The 14,697-nt window shown below is 45.3% G+C and overlaps 1 protein-coding gene and 1 long non-coding RNA gene across 2 annotated transcripts in view; one reads left to right on the top strand and one right to left on the bottom strand.

Moving 5' to 3' along the window:
* NFATC2 (nuclear factor of activated T cells 2) overlaps positions 1-12,673 on the bottom strand; it is a 131,495-nt gene extending 118,822 nt beyond the window's left edge. Inside the window, exon 1 of the mRNA XM_074969979.1 lies at positions 12,434-12,673. The gene's annotated coding sequence lies outside the window, so the exon portion shown is untranslated. The remainder of the gene's footprint in view (positions 1-12,433) is intronic.
* LOC141997593 (uncharacterized) lies at positions 11,713-13,178 on the top strand. Its single transcript, XR_012641743.1, has 3 exons — positions 11,713-11,857; positions 12,256-12,420; positions 12,799-13,178. It is a non-coding gene; the product is annotated as an uncharacterized LOC141997593 (long non-coding RNA).
* Positions 13,179-14,697: the final 1,519 nt, after the last annotated feature.

The raw sequence follows: 14,697 nt of genomic DNA, 5'->3' as shown, positions 1-14,697 counted from the left end.
GCTTTTTTCTTCCAAGAAAACCATGTTGTTTTAAACCTGGGCCATGGACATTCCATTTAAACATAAACGAAGACACCTGGGTGGGTCTAGAGCAGTGGTTCTCAACTGTGGTCCACCGTTTGTTCAGAAAAAGCCCCTGGCATGCCGGTCCAGTTTGTTTACCTGCCACGTCCGAAGGTTCAGCCGATTGCGGCTCCCACTGGCCGCGGTTCGCCGCTCCAGGCCAATGGGGGTGCGGGAAGCGGTGCGGACCGAGCGATGTGCCGGCCGCCCTTCCTGCATTCCCCATTGGCCTGGAACGGCGAACCACAGCCAGTGGGAGCCGCAACCGGCTGAACCTTCGGATGCGGCAGGTAAACAAACTGGACCGGCATGCCAGGGGCTTTCCCTGAACAAACGGTGGACCACAGTTGAGAACCACTGGTCTAGAGGGAGTAATGAGACAAAATCTAACCTGCTGGCCATCTTGGGCAGTAGACAGTGCTCCACATGCCATCCAGGTCCCCCGTCCATTGAGATGCAGAACTGGTATACTGTACTGGCAACAGGAGGTAAGAAGCAGACCCCAGTGGCTGTGGAGGAGGAGTCACCTACCCCCAAGGCTGGGAGGCTTATAGCTGCCACATCCAAGAGGCAGCGTAGGGTGCTGGTGGTCAGGGATTCCCTGCTGAGGGGGATGGAGGTACCTGACAGGATGTCTCAGGAGATGTACTGCCTGTCTGGCACCTGCATCTGATGGCATGCTGTTCCAGGAAGGGGGGCTACTGGGAGGAGATAGGGTCCACTTGGCCAAGAAGGGGAAGAGCATCTTCACGCACCAATTTGCCAACCTAGTGAAGAAGGCTTTAAACTAGGTTCAAAGTGGGCAGGTGATGAAAGCCCACAGGTAAGCGTTAAAAAATGTGACCTTAACAGAGGGCTAGATGTTGGGGGTGGGACATGGAAAATTACAGTAGGGTCATAGAAGCAACAAGAGGAAAATCAGTGGGGGAATCTGCTCAATATTCTAGACGTCTATGCACAAATGCATGAGTATGGGGAAGAAAGAGGAAGAACTGGAGGTATTAATACATAAGCTAAATCATGCCTTAATTGGCATCACAGAGCCTTGGTGGGATAAATCTCATAACTGGAGTATTGGAGTAGAGTGGTACAGCTTATTCATGAAGGGCAGGCAGGGAGAAAAGGGAGGAGGTGTTGCATTATACATCAAGAATATATACATTTGTTCTGAGGCAGGGCCTGGTGAAATTCATTCTAGAATACTTAAAGAACTAGCTGAAGCAATCTTAGAATGGTTAGCATTTATCTTAGAGAACTCCTGGAGGAATGGTGAGGTCCCAGAGGACTGGAGAAGGGCAACCAATAGTACCTATCTTTAAAATGGGGGAACAAAAAGGACCCAGCCTAACCTCAATACCCAAGAAATTATTAAACAACCAATTTGTAAGCACCTAGAAGATAATAGGTTTATAAGGAATAGACAGCATGGATTTGTCAAGAACAAACCATGCCAAGTCAAACTAATTTCCGTCTTTGACGGGGTCATTAACCTAGTGGATAGGAGGAAGCAGTATATGTGCTATATCTTGATTTTAGTAAGGTCAGTTGGACTGTGTCAAAAACATTGTCATAAACAAACTAGGAAGATGTGCTCTAAATTAAATTACTATAAAGTGGGTACACAACTCGTTTAAGGACCATACTCAAAGAGTAGTCAATGGTCAAACTGGGATGGTTTGTTATCTGTATCTAGTGGGTTCTGCCAGGGTCAGTCCTGGGTCCAGTACTATTCAATATTTTCATTAATGACTTGGATAAAGGGTTGGAAAGTATGCTGATAAAATTTTCAGGTGACACCAAGATTACAGGGGTTGCAAGCACTTTGGAAGACAGGATTAGAACTCAAAACAGCCTTGACAAATTAGAGAATTGGTTTGAAATCCACAAGAAGAAATCAATAAAGACAACGTGCAAATACTGCACTTAGGAAGGAAAAATCAAATGTACAACTACAAAATGGGGAACATCTGGCTAGATAGTTGCACTGCTGAAAAGGATCTGTGGGTTATAGTGCATTACAAATTGAATAAGAGTCAACAATGTGATGCAGTTGCAAAAAAAATCTAATATCATATGGGGTGTATTAGCAGGAGTATCATATATAAGACATGGGAGGTAAGTGTCCTGCTCTACTTGGCACTGTTGAGGCCTCAGCTGGAGTATGGTGTCCAAGTCTGGGCATCACACTTTAGGAAAGATGTGGACAAATTGGAGAGAGTCCAGAGGAGAGCGACAAAAAGGTAATGAAGCGCTGTCTCTGAATGCAAAGCATGAATTGCATGCTCCAGGACTGGCTGTGCCCAGTGGATGATTTCATCCAGCCCTTGAACGCACATGGAGGATGCCATTTTGTGTCCTCCACACTGCATGACCTCACACGCATCATACGTGTGAGGTCACATCACATGGAGGATGCCATTCTGCATGCAAGTATAGAATTGTATGTCTAACTAAAAATGCAACAGCATGCCACTCATAAAATGTTTATAAAACCTGACCTACAAGGAAAGGTTAAAAAACTGGGTATGTTTAGACCTGAGAAAAGAAGACTGAGTGGGGACTTGATAACAGTGTTCAAATACATTAAGGGCTGTTATAAAGAGGATGGTGGTCAATTGTTCTCCATATCCACTCAAGGTAGAACAAGAAGTAAGGGGCTTAATCTGCAGCAAGGGAGATTTAAGTTAAATATTGGGAAAACTTTCTAACTATAAGAGTAAAGTTCAGGAACTGGGTTCCAAGGGAGATTGTGGAATCCCCGTCATTGGAGGTTTTTAAGAACAGATTGGACAAACACCTGTCAGGAATGGGTCTAAGAGTTTTACTTGGTCCTGCCTCAGCACAGGGGGCTGGACTTGATGACCTCATAAGGGCCCTTCCAGTCCTTCATTTCTAAGATGCTATGAGAAAGTGCTGGATAAATGCATGGATTAGCTCTGATCAGAGGTGTCCAAACTTTGTCCACCTGGAGACTATATTGGCAACTTTCCAGGAACCTGACAGCTATGCCTAACATGTATAAAAATGGGTTAGATTCCAGCTGCTCACAGAGCTGCAGCACACAGAGTGACTATAGATCTCATAGGACAAAGATGGAATATCACCTTCTGGGACTAGTAGGCTTCACAGGCTGCAATTCCATATTAAAGAAACAGTGGATACATTCTGTAACTATGCAGGCTGCATTCTACCCAACAACATATTGCTTTTGCTAGAGATAGTCCCAATCCACTAAATATGGATCTGAGCTCTTGCCCAAATACCAGGAATGTTTGGCTCCACCAACCTAGTTGAGATCATGATAGAAATAACTGCTAGCTGCAAAATTCGGGTCAGATTATTGCTTTGGCTTCTGAGCACCTCCAAAGGCTGAGGGATTTTGATTCAGACCCATTTCTAACTTTCACCAAAGGTAGTCTCAAGCCATCAGAGTGAATAAAATGTCAGAAATAGTTTTAAGTTTCTGCTGTTGTGGCTACATATCTTACAAAATACTGCCTACAGCCTGTTGTTAATAATTATCAGTGCAGACATATGCAGGATAAAACTAGAATACTTGAATAGCCTGTGGAATCTTCAGTTGAATATACATACTCCAAGACAGCATCTAGCAGCCCCTGAATAACTTTAAACCAGCCTCGTCTTCTAATACAGTGTGACAAATACTTCCCAATATTCATTTTCTACCTAGAGCTGCAGTGATTTATGAAGACAAAGACCAAACCGTAGAACACAATGTCCAAACACCATAAATGGATTAGTTTGTTGTGGTGGATCTCAACCTTTCCATAGCAGACCACCTTGTCGATATGAGGATCCTCCACTAACTTAGATGGGACTCATTCTCGTTTACCAACATTGGAAGAGCAGGGTAGTCCTGATCCCTGACATCTGGTCGTGATCCAGCTGGGGTTCATAACTCTCAGACTGAGAACCTCTGACTTAGAGTTGCCTCATATTTTTGTGAAAGCCATTTTCATGAGCCAGAGAGGTGCATTGAGATCTTAAAGCAAGATCTGTCCTTTCAGCGTTAATAGAAATTGTAGCCATTTATGCCTATAGCAACCTCTACATGGAAATGACTGGAAATACACGGTGTGCATACTGCCATTTTGGGGAACTGGTGAATTTTCCACATAGCTCGATCAGTGCTTGACTTTGGAAGGGCTTTATTCTAATAAACTTGGAAAAGTATTTGGTACTCAACTACCTATGTACAACAGGATCAGGAGTCTATAAATAAAGGGAAGAAACAGCAGTAAAAACAGATTTTCTAATGTCACAGAAACTGATATTAAAATGATAATGAAAATATTTTTCAATTTGAAAGCCTTATCCAGATCCAAGTTTATTACTCACTGTGGCATCATGTTCAATTTTCACCTCATATCTAGGCTTGGAAGGATTAGGTTTTTTTTTAAACAGTAAATGTCAGCAAACATCAATTTCACACACAAACTGATGAAAAATATTTCCATTGATAAGAAAAATGCTACTTGAGAACGTATAAGAGTTTGATTTAAGAATGTTTACTTTGTATATTTTGACATGTGATTTGACAAATTGTATTTTAACAGTTATAAAGCTTTAACTTTCTGAATCTCAGCATCTACTATCTGTGATGCTAGCAGACCAGGTGCCAGTTTGTGCCAACATCCCCATGTCTCCACCGAACACTGACAAATACACAGCTGGCATCAGTTTGGTTCATCTGTGTGTTAGTATTGTTAAAATAGGTATTCGAATGATAAGAATGTGTTTAGGGTTTAGACATTAGACTTTATTGACTGCTTGTGAGTTGTTGCATGCATTAATCTCACTCGTAACATCTGTATCCCATACTGTAAGGTAATATTTGAGCAGTTGTATTGGGAGTCTCTCTGACTATGTAAATCACCAGACATGAGAGAGACATTAACTAGTGTGAAGTGCTGAACTCCAACAGGAGGTGTTACTCCCTTCCCAAAAAGAAAGGTCCATTGATACCAGATGGACAATTGTGGAACGTTGCAACTGGAATTTTCCTATGTGCCATCGATAAATGGACAAAATACTTTTGGTGTTATTCTGCTTCCTCCCTGTGAAGATGAGTCATGCAAGGGACTTGTCCCATCAGCTGAGCTTTGCAACCAAAAGCTTGTGGGATGAAGAGAATAAAACCCCTAACAAGAAGGAACTGATTATACTGCTTGGACTCTGGAGAGCAAGGTGTTTCTAGGCATAAGCAAGAAATCCCCAGCTGCTCAGCCTGGGTTAGCCCTCAAGGACATATAGTGATTGCTGATTATAGAATCTTCTATTATCTTTTGAAACTTAAGATTGTAACACATTTGTGTTTCTATGTTTACCTGCTTCAACCTTGTAAATAACTTTCATTTCCTTTTCTTAGTTAATAAATTGTTTGAGAGCTTATTATAGGATTGGCTACAAGTGTTGTCTTTGGAGTGAGATCTAAAGTGAAATTGACTTTAGACTGGTCCTTTGGAACTGGGAGTAACCTGAATATTGCTGTGATTCTTGGTGTAAGGGACCAGCTATCATGAAGGCATGCTTACCTGGAGGGTGACATAACTCAGAGTACCGTAGGGGACTGTCTGTGACCCCATGTTAAGATTGTTATAGTGCTTGAGGAGTTTACACTTGACAATTGGTTGGTGAAATGTAAGTATAGACCTCACAACCAATTTTGGGTTTGTGCCCTGGTTCCTAACAGTCTGTCCTGAGGTTGGTTCTCATGCTCTTGAGTCACTGCGGGCAGCGTTATGTGGTCATTAAATAATTATTGTCTGTGTGACACTGTACCTCAGGGGAGCACCCCAAAACTGCCATATTCATCATTTGTATATAATTGTGATATTTCAGATAAAGCATGCCATGTGAGGTATCATTGGAAAGGTTATGATCCACTGAAACCCACTGTTGCCTCTAAATATGTATATCATTAATGCATATGAAGTTATGAGAATTGTGTTATATGATTGTCACTAAAATATGCTGTGGATTTGGGAAGTGCCCAGATACTAGCTCCCCAATGACAATAACCAGGGGGATAGCCAAACCCCAGGTGGATGTCAAAACAACCATCAACAGCCATTGTTCAGCAAGGAAGTTACAATTCAATGACTCACTTGCACAAGGCTATACCAGGGGAATCGCTCAACCTTGCCTGGTGACTCAGCAATGCCCACCAGACTTGCCTGGACTCATATTCTCCAGCACATGGACTAAGGGTATAAAACAGAACACAGCGGCCACATGCTTGGCCTTTTCTCCTCCACCCACCTATGCTGCAAGCAACAAGGACGCTGAGAAGACTGACGATTTCAACAGAGGAGACTGGTCCAGGTTTAAGAGACAGACGTGTATATTAAGGACTGTAAGATCCAATGGGGTGAGAACATTGCTTAATCTAAATCGGTCTAGTGTGATAAGAGTTAAGGTTTAGACTGCGTGCTTATATTTTCTTTTGCTCTGACTTTTTGCTTATCACTTAAAATCTATCTTTTGTAATCAATAAACTTGTTTTACTATTTATCTTTACCACTGAGTTTGCCTGAAGTGTTTGGTAAGACTGGTGTCAGACATGCCAAAGCCATGGAAAAATGCAGAAATTGGGCTTGTTTTGGGCTTAATTGGCTTGTGAGTTGCTTGTTGGCTAGTTTTTGGCTTGTAGCTTGTTGCTTCTTTTTTTTTGATCAGCTCCCGGCAAGCACGGGCAAGGGTAGGGCAAGCAGGGGTAAGGAGGGGAGAGAGTCAGGGGTGCACAGCAGGCCCACCACAGTCCCAGACTGCACACGGGGGGATCTAGTCACATAGAGTGTTGGGGTTCTTAGGAATTGGCTTGTTTTGGCCTTGTTTTCAAATGGGATTAGCTTGATTTTTGGCTTATTGTGAAAGTCAGGGTGCTTATTTACTGTGTGAAATTTGGCAACTGTGGCTAGTGTATGTCCACTTTCCATTGATGAAACTTGCATTACTCAAGAAGGGGTCTTAAACAGTGCAAGATGGTATATTCCTGAGGTACAAGGCGGAGAGCTGGGGGATATGGCTTGTGCCTTTCTCTGTGTGATTCATGAGTGGCTCTGGGAGCATTCATGCAATCTAGCTGGGTGAGGGGCTCCACATGCAGTTGTGCTGAGTGATAACAGTGCCTGGAGGGATTTGCTGCTTGTCACTAGCAGCAAAGCATTGTGAGAGACAGCCCAGGCTGGAGAGTTAAGGGGGCACAGTGGTCCTAGAGTCCCAGGCTGCACCCCAGGGATCCTGTCCCGGTCTGAGCCCCCTAGTGCTTGACCTGCGCCATAATTTCCCCAAACCATGAAAATTGAAAATTGATAAAAATAAAATGCTTAAAAATAAACACTGATATTAACCATCAAAATTATTTAAAAAATAAAAATTGAATTCTGCCAGGCCTAGTCAGTGTTATGCCAGAACTTTACACACTATCATGGGTTGTATCAAACCATGTGTCTTCTCAGAAAAATGCAACTGATCAAAATATATACCAAGCTCAAGCAAATTTTAGACAATTTTCTGAAAGAGGTTTTGATTATATTAATTTTTATGTAGGCCAGGTTAGCTTTAGTTTATATTTATTTGAGGAGGAAAAAAATACTGGACCAGCAATATACATGTGAACCTTTTTCTTAAAACAAACAAACAAACAAAAATTAAAGGTAGAGAAGGAACATATAAAAGATATGGCACTTACATATCATCTTAAAACAAAAACAAAACACAACTGGTAGTTCCAGTGGTGTCTGTGGCATGCATTAGGAGCCTAAAAGTTACAAGTGGATTTTATCCAAGCTCTTAAAAGTGAGCTCTTTGGGTCCTGACTCCAAATGACTAGTTTGGGGTTTGTTTGTTTTTCAATAAAGAGAAGGAAAGGGGGGAAAGAATGTTATTCCTAGTAAGTTCTTTTAAAACAAGCACAAGCACTCATTTTTGGGGACAGCTTGAGTCAGATATTACCCCCCAATTTCAGACTCAAAGTGGTTTGGCAAGAAAAGCCAATGGAAAAATTGCTCATAATGTCCACGTTCCCATTAAATTCTACAGTTTGCTCTGCAAACCAATGGAATGTACATATCATAGTAAAAAAAAAAAAAGACCAATAGTGGAAAAGAAGCTCTAAGACATTATTATCCCTGGCCCGTCCCAAGAGTGAAGCATATAAAAAGAATCTTCTGGTTATGGCAGCTTCGTGTCCACATCTGTGAATGGGATTTCTTTGCCATAGGAAAGACTTTGAAAATGAATGACTATTTGAGGACATTCAGCTCCAGGTCAGTCTCCTGGCAGCCCTTCTCCTTAGGGCATAACCACAAAAAGAAGGGTGAATCCCATTTCAAACATATAGGGCTACCAACCAGTGTTGTGTAAGATTTGTAAGGATGGATGTTTTGGGAAGTTTGGAATTGTCACTGGCTTCAATGCAGCCCAGTAACTAAAAGTCCTTAACATTTTATGGTTGTTTGGCCTTGTCTGTGAAATAGGCTTGGTGATCTCAGACCAATCCCTACTGGACTGATGGCTACTTGTGAAAAACCACTAGCGTGATTGGCATCCTTGTTGCCATTCACAACAGAGGCCAAGCACGGATCAAAAGAGTGAGGACGCTGAAGTATCTTCTCACCCATAGAGCTGGTTCACGAGTGAGGTAATACTTTCATTGACCATTCTGTACCTACTCCGTGAACAAACAGGGGGCTGCACCCAGACCTAGCTTTTACAAACCCTTATTTTGTGGCATTATGGTAACATGATAGAAAGACTCATGCACCACAAATTCCTTATATTTTGTACCATATCATTACTAACAAATTTATTTGGGCATAAGCCTTCATGGGCTAAAACCCACTTCATCAGATGTATCTGATGAAGTGGGTTTTAGCCCATGAAAGCTTATGCCCAAATAAATTTGTTTGTCTCTAAGGTGCCATAAGGACTCCTAGTTGTTTTTGCTGATACAGACTAACATGGCTACCACTCTGAAATGTGTCATTACTGTGGCTTAGTGCTGCTCTTCTCCCTTTGGGCTACTACTCTATGGAGTTGATGGACAGCAGGATTATAACATCAGGGATGAATCAACCAAACATCAGCCTCCCCTCTTCTCTCCTCCCACCTACTCGTGCCCCAGTGCTGGGAGTGGCTTCAGTGAGAGTTTTGTCTGCATGAAGAGTGCAGGGGTTGGACCCAAGATGTAATCTCTCCTTGAGCAGCTGAGGGTAAGTAGTGTAAATACACTACATTGCTGCTTTGTTTACTGAGGTTCCCATGTTTAATCTGAAAACCCCAAACTTTAATTTCATTGCCGGCTTTCCATGGACAACTTCCAGCTCAAAGCTGAAGAGAGAAGAGAATTTCCTCTGGGATTTTTGACAGCCTTGAGAAATTACAAGAGATGCATACTAATGCAAGGGAACTTGCTTGCTGCCATCCAAGTGCCTCAGGTGGCTGTTAGATACGTGGGCACAGGAGCTGATTTCCCAAAGCAGGTGGCAATGTGACCTGCCAACAGACAAAGGAGCAAGAAGAAACCTTCCATTTCCCCCTCTTCTTTTATATTTGCAGCAAATTAGCATGTTGGAAAGCAGATGGGGAAAAGGAGAGGTAGAGATACATTTAGGGGTGAAGTAAGGGCAACCTGGCTGCATAGGAGAAGGGGACGGGCCCTGTAGGTACTTATAGCTGGAGAAAGTGTGGGTTGTGTGTACAGTTGGAAAAGGGGCAGGGAGGGCCTGCTCCAAAGCCCAGTGAAGTCAACAGGAGTCTTTGCAGGGACTTCAGTGAATTTTGGCTCAGGGCGTGTGTGTTCATGAGCATGTTTTAGCAGGTGTCTTCTGGGCCATCACATCTGCTTTAAAAAACAAACAAACAAACAAACCAAAAACAGGCACCAGCAATAAGCCTCCAAAGAAAACCCTTTGCTACCGTGCCCCCAGCTGGCACCGCTTCGGCTGGCGTTCCCACACCCGTCCTTCGAGCTGGCCGTACTTACTGCTCTCAGGCTGGGAACAGATGAAAGCAAACAGTGATCACGGACAAAATACGTCGGCATCGGAGCATTTAAGCAGCAACGTGTTTGCCTTTGAGAAGGGGGAGCGGAGCCGTTTGCTGGCCTCCAGTCTCCCTCCCGCATTTAAAACCCCCACCCCCTTTGACAGAGAGCGGGGGAGGGGCTCGCCCTCTGCTGTGAATGCGGAGCCGCGCTCCACGCTCAGACTCCTCCGCCCTGCCTGTGCCGCGCGTCCCCCCGTCGCTCTCCTGCTGGTGGGCCAGGCTACGGCGCCTCTGTGAGTCACCCCCCTCCGCCAGCGCCTCTCCGGGAGGAGGGGAGAGGCGGCTCCGAAGGACGGATCCGCGCCGCCCCAGAAGGGATGGCGGCTGGACTTGACAGTGGGTCTAGTCAATGGCAAAGAGCCCCGCCCCCCTCCCGCCCGAAAGTGGCTGCTTTCGTCACCAGCGCACTGGGCCATCTAAACCGAGCCACTCAATCCGCGCTCGAGACCGGTTCCTTTCTCCTGGGCGCAGGTTTCCACGGGCTGCGCCCACGCTCGGCTTTCATCGGGAGACTCGCCCGCGGCCGTCGTGTGCCGACGGCTGCTTTGCGAAGCCGAGCACAGAAAGGAGTCACCCAAATACAACCGTGTCCACTGGTCGGCCTCTGCCAAGCAGTGGGGATTTTTGCAGCAAGCGGGCCACGGCTTGAGAGGGGTTTGAGGCATTTCCACGGCAGGAAACGGGGGGAATTTCGTGACGTTCAGACTAGATCAATCACCTGGCGCTAGTTTATATTGAGCAGCTAGTTCCTTAGCCCCTCACGAACTCGGTTACCGCGACAAGTCACGATCGGGCCCAGAGACATGAGTCTCTGTGAAACTAACATGCTTCATTTCCAGAGCTGGGTGCTTCCTTGGGCGAGACAGCAGTTAACTTTCCTAGACCGGGCCCTTCACACAGGGTCTGCTCCTCTCCGCTGGTTTTCCTGCCAACACGTTACCGCTTCAGCGGCTACCGCTCCGCGTGCGAGTGTTTCTATCTAATCCGGATTACGCACACCCTCCTTCGCTCTCCCATACACACGTACACAGGAGACTCACCAGAGAGGCTGGCCCTGAGCTGGGAAAGCCCTGAGCGCCGTTTGTATTGAATCAGGCGGCTAGTAGTTGCAAAAAGGAGGGACGATCTTTTCTAGAGAGCTCTGTGTCCTCTAAACAGCTGCTAGGCTCAAGCCACGCCAGCGCCTGTGCCTATTGTCCGGTCCCCGCCCCCTCTCCCCTGTCCCGCACGGATAATTACAGCCTAGCCCTGCGGTTCCCCTGGGGGGAGGAAGAGATGCGGATTCAACCTTTCTGCAATCTACACAGCCAGGCTGTCCCACGCCTCCGAACCCCGGTAGAGCTTGGCACGTTCAAAGCCTCCGGGCTCTTTTGTGAAGCGGGAGGAAAAAAATCTCAGCTGGGCTCGGTGAAATTGCAGTTTTCTTCTCCCACAGCCCGGCCACGCCGAGCGCAAATCCCATCTTCATGACACCAAGCAGGCTCCTCCCCCACACGGCTCCCTTAACCCTTCCTTCGCTCCCCCTGGGGAACCCTCCCCCGCGCCGCTTTGCCTGCTCCGAGGTGGGCTTGTGGTTTTTAAAGCCACCCTCCGGGCGCACGCGTTAGCAAAAAGGTCCCAGGGACCGTGCAGTTCAGAGGCGATCCCAACTCCCAGTCGCCCAGAGGCTGCCCCTGCGCCAACGGGAAATAAACAGAGCCGAGTGCATTCAATCAGCTCTAAGGTAAATTCTAGGTTGGGCGTACACGATACTTAAATCAAATGATAACACGGTGCGCATCACACTGGAAACCCGAGGGGAGGCATATAGAAAAATGAAAGGGAAAGGAAAGACAAATGAAGGATTACCTGTCCGCTTGGTTATTGGAGATTACAGCAACATCAAACATGAACCAGCCCAAGAACTATTTTGTTACTTTAAAAAATTGCACATAAACCATGGAAACCCCAGCCTGTAAGAGGTAAATTAAGGGTTAATCACACAAGGGGTTAGTAAGCAAGACTCCTCTGATGATGAAAGTCCCCCTGGCTGAGTTTTACAGGAGATCTGTTTAGACAAATTTTGATCTCCCGTCCCGGAGCTCTTCAAACCAAGCCTGAAAGTTTCTGTACCTTCCACAGGCGAGGTTCTAGCAGTGGAAAACTTCCTACCTTGAGATCCTTGAGCTGAGCTTATTGGAGCAGAAGAAACACACAAACACTGAACATTGCAGCTGGCCCTTAGGAAAGATCTACAAAGAAGTATCTGAAGGAGTATAGAGAGCGCGCGCGAGAGAGCATAGAATTGTGAGGACCCTACCTTGATCCATAGACCTCATGATGTGGTGGTAATGTACCAGCCTGCAGGCAGCTTCTCTCTGCATTAGGAATTTTTTAAAAATTACTCAGTGGCAGTGGGGAAAAAAATCTTCTTTAAACCATATTCAACCCAGGCTGCCCGAAGAGAGGCAACCCCCGTTGCTTGCCTCCCCTTGGTGGCTTTGGGGGTGCAAAGCGGGATCCGAATCGGGCTGAGTGTGTTCCTGAAGTGAAGTCAGTTCTCTGCTCTGAGATGTGGGTTACTAGAGAGGGAAAGGCCACTTCCTTCCCTGCTCCGAGTGTTTATAGTCTTTGAATGCTGTAAAATAACGGGATTCCCTCACTGTTTCCTCCTGTTTATCCCAGTGCCATGGAAACCCCTGGATCGCCTCCATCTCCCAAACTGAGGGCTTTCCTGCAAACTTCACACTCAGGAATCCATGACGTCTCCCAGCTCCGGGCCAAGGCAGCTCTGTGGCTTTTCTCAGTCTGCAGCACAAGCACTTAATTGTTGAGCCGAAAGTTACAGAGCGAGAGAGGAATATGGGTGATGTTACAAATCCCAGTGTGTGTGTTTTTAAACAAAACTTGCAGGCACTGCAAAAGCTTTAAAAGCAACGGGGCTTCTGTGCAGCTTTCTCTCTTCCCAGCCGAGAAGCTTAAGCTGCTGCTTTTTTACCTTTTCCATAAAAACATTCAGAAAACTCAACTTCCCGTCTCTCCTTTAAAGTCCTTGAAATTTGCCAGCGCCCTAATAATATCCATCTTGTTATTGGCACAGGCTTTAGCTCCTCATTGGCAGTGGCTCGATCCTTCAGTCAATAAATATGGCTAGTGTCATTTCACAAATCTCTCTCTGTCTCTATTTTTAGATCTGTGTCTGTGGGCGGGGGCGGGGGGGAGCAGCCCCATGGATTTCCATTGATACACGTGGATCTTAGCAAGAATGAAATAGCCAAGGAAGCCTCTGAAACCAAGACAACCCCTGTGTGTTTACACGGACTGTGTATAAACAGGAAAATAAAGTAAAAGAAAACAGGAAAATAAAGCCCAAGATGTCGTGACCTTGTTGGTGGCTTACAATGTATAGTTTTCACTGTTATATTAACAGGCTTCCCTGGGTTCTTTAATGGGAATTAGAGCCTGCACTCAGATGGCATTTTTTTTCCCATAAGAGATCAAGAGTTCAGAAATCAAAAGTGCTTAATGTGCACGTTGCCACCCTCCCCCGGTGTTTGTCTCTAATCCAATCAAGCAGTGAAATGTACATTAAATACAAGTTGCTGCCGAGGTCAGATAGAATCGTGGGTAGCAATAGAGAGTGAGTCACTTTCTTTGCAGATGGACTTGGACTTCACTTGCCTGGAGGGCTGGCTGGCACCGGCGGGACATTTCCATTTTTCACTCTCTCAGTCCCACATCGACTCGAAGGAGGTGTCACAATCAAACTTTCTGCTGCTCTAGTTTGTTGTCTTGCAGGCTAGCAACTGCCGGCAGGCCAGGGAAACAAGTGCACCTCACTTTCCTAGCCTTTGTCATTTTTGGACCCACTCAGGCGGAAATACATGGTACCTTCCTCAGCTCCATTAGTGTCTGTTATGTAACCTACGACTTCCACTGAACTCTCAAAGCACCTAGCAGTGAGCATGAGAGGCAGGGAGTCTGGGCCACCATTGGGGAATCCATCTTAACTTCATTCAATGAAGGTGCACCAAGTTTATAGAATCAGAGATTCAGAAGGCTGGTACTGTATGTTCTGCAGTTGCTTGAGGATTAAGGCTGTGTCCCCACACGGAACACCTGGGGACTTCCCACTGATTCCTTCAATTCTCCACACATTCATTTTTTTAAGCTTGTCATGTGCTCAGTTTCAAGTCACTTACTCAGTGCCCTGAATGCAACTATGAACCTAGCCACTGAAACGATCACTGTTTTAATAAAGGACTGAAGGAGAAGGAGGGAAACACTGTTCTTAGGGAAGCCATGAAGAAACAAAATGGCATCCAGATTTGTTGTCCCACACCAACTTAATAATTCTAGACAGAATGAAGTAAAACTGTTTTATGAGCACAGATCCTTCTCAAAAATGTTAGTATCTACTTCATCATTTGGGCAGGGCCTATGCGGCCATCAAAGTACTCCTAGCAACAAATACTTGTCTCAGCATCACATTATACTTCCCTATTGACCCCATTTCCCCTAAGATTAGTTTCTGCTCCTTTTAATGGATTTTTTTTTTAGTTGTGTTTTTCTTAGAATGCTTAA

The sequence above is a fragment of the Natator depressus genome, chromosome 13, assembly GCF_965152275.1.
Source record: "Natator depressus isolate rNatDep1 chromosome 13, rNatDep2.hap1, whole genome shotgun sequence".
Lineage (NCBI taxonomy): Eukaryota > Metazoa > Chordata > Testudines > Cheloniidae > Natator > Natator depressus.
This window is presented reverse-complemented; position numbering and strand designations above follow the sequence as displayed.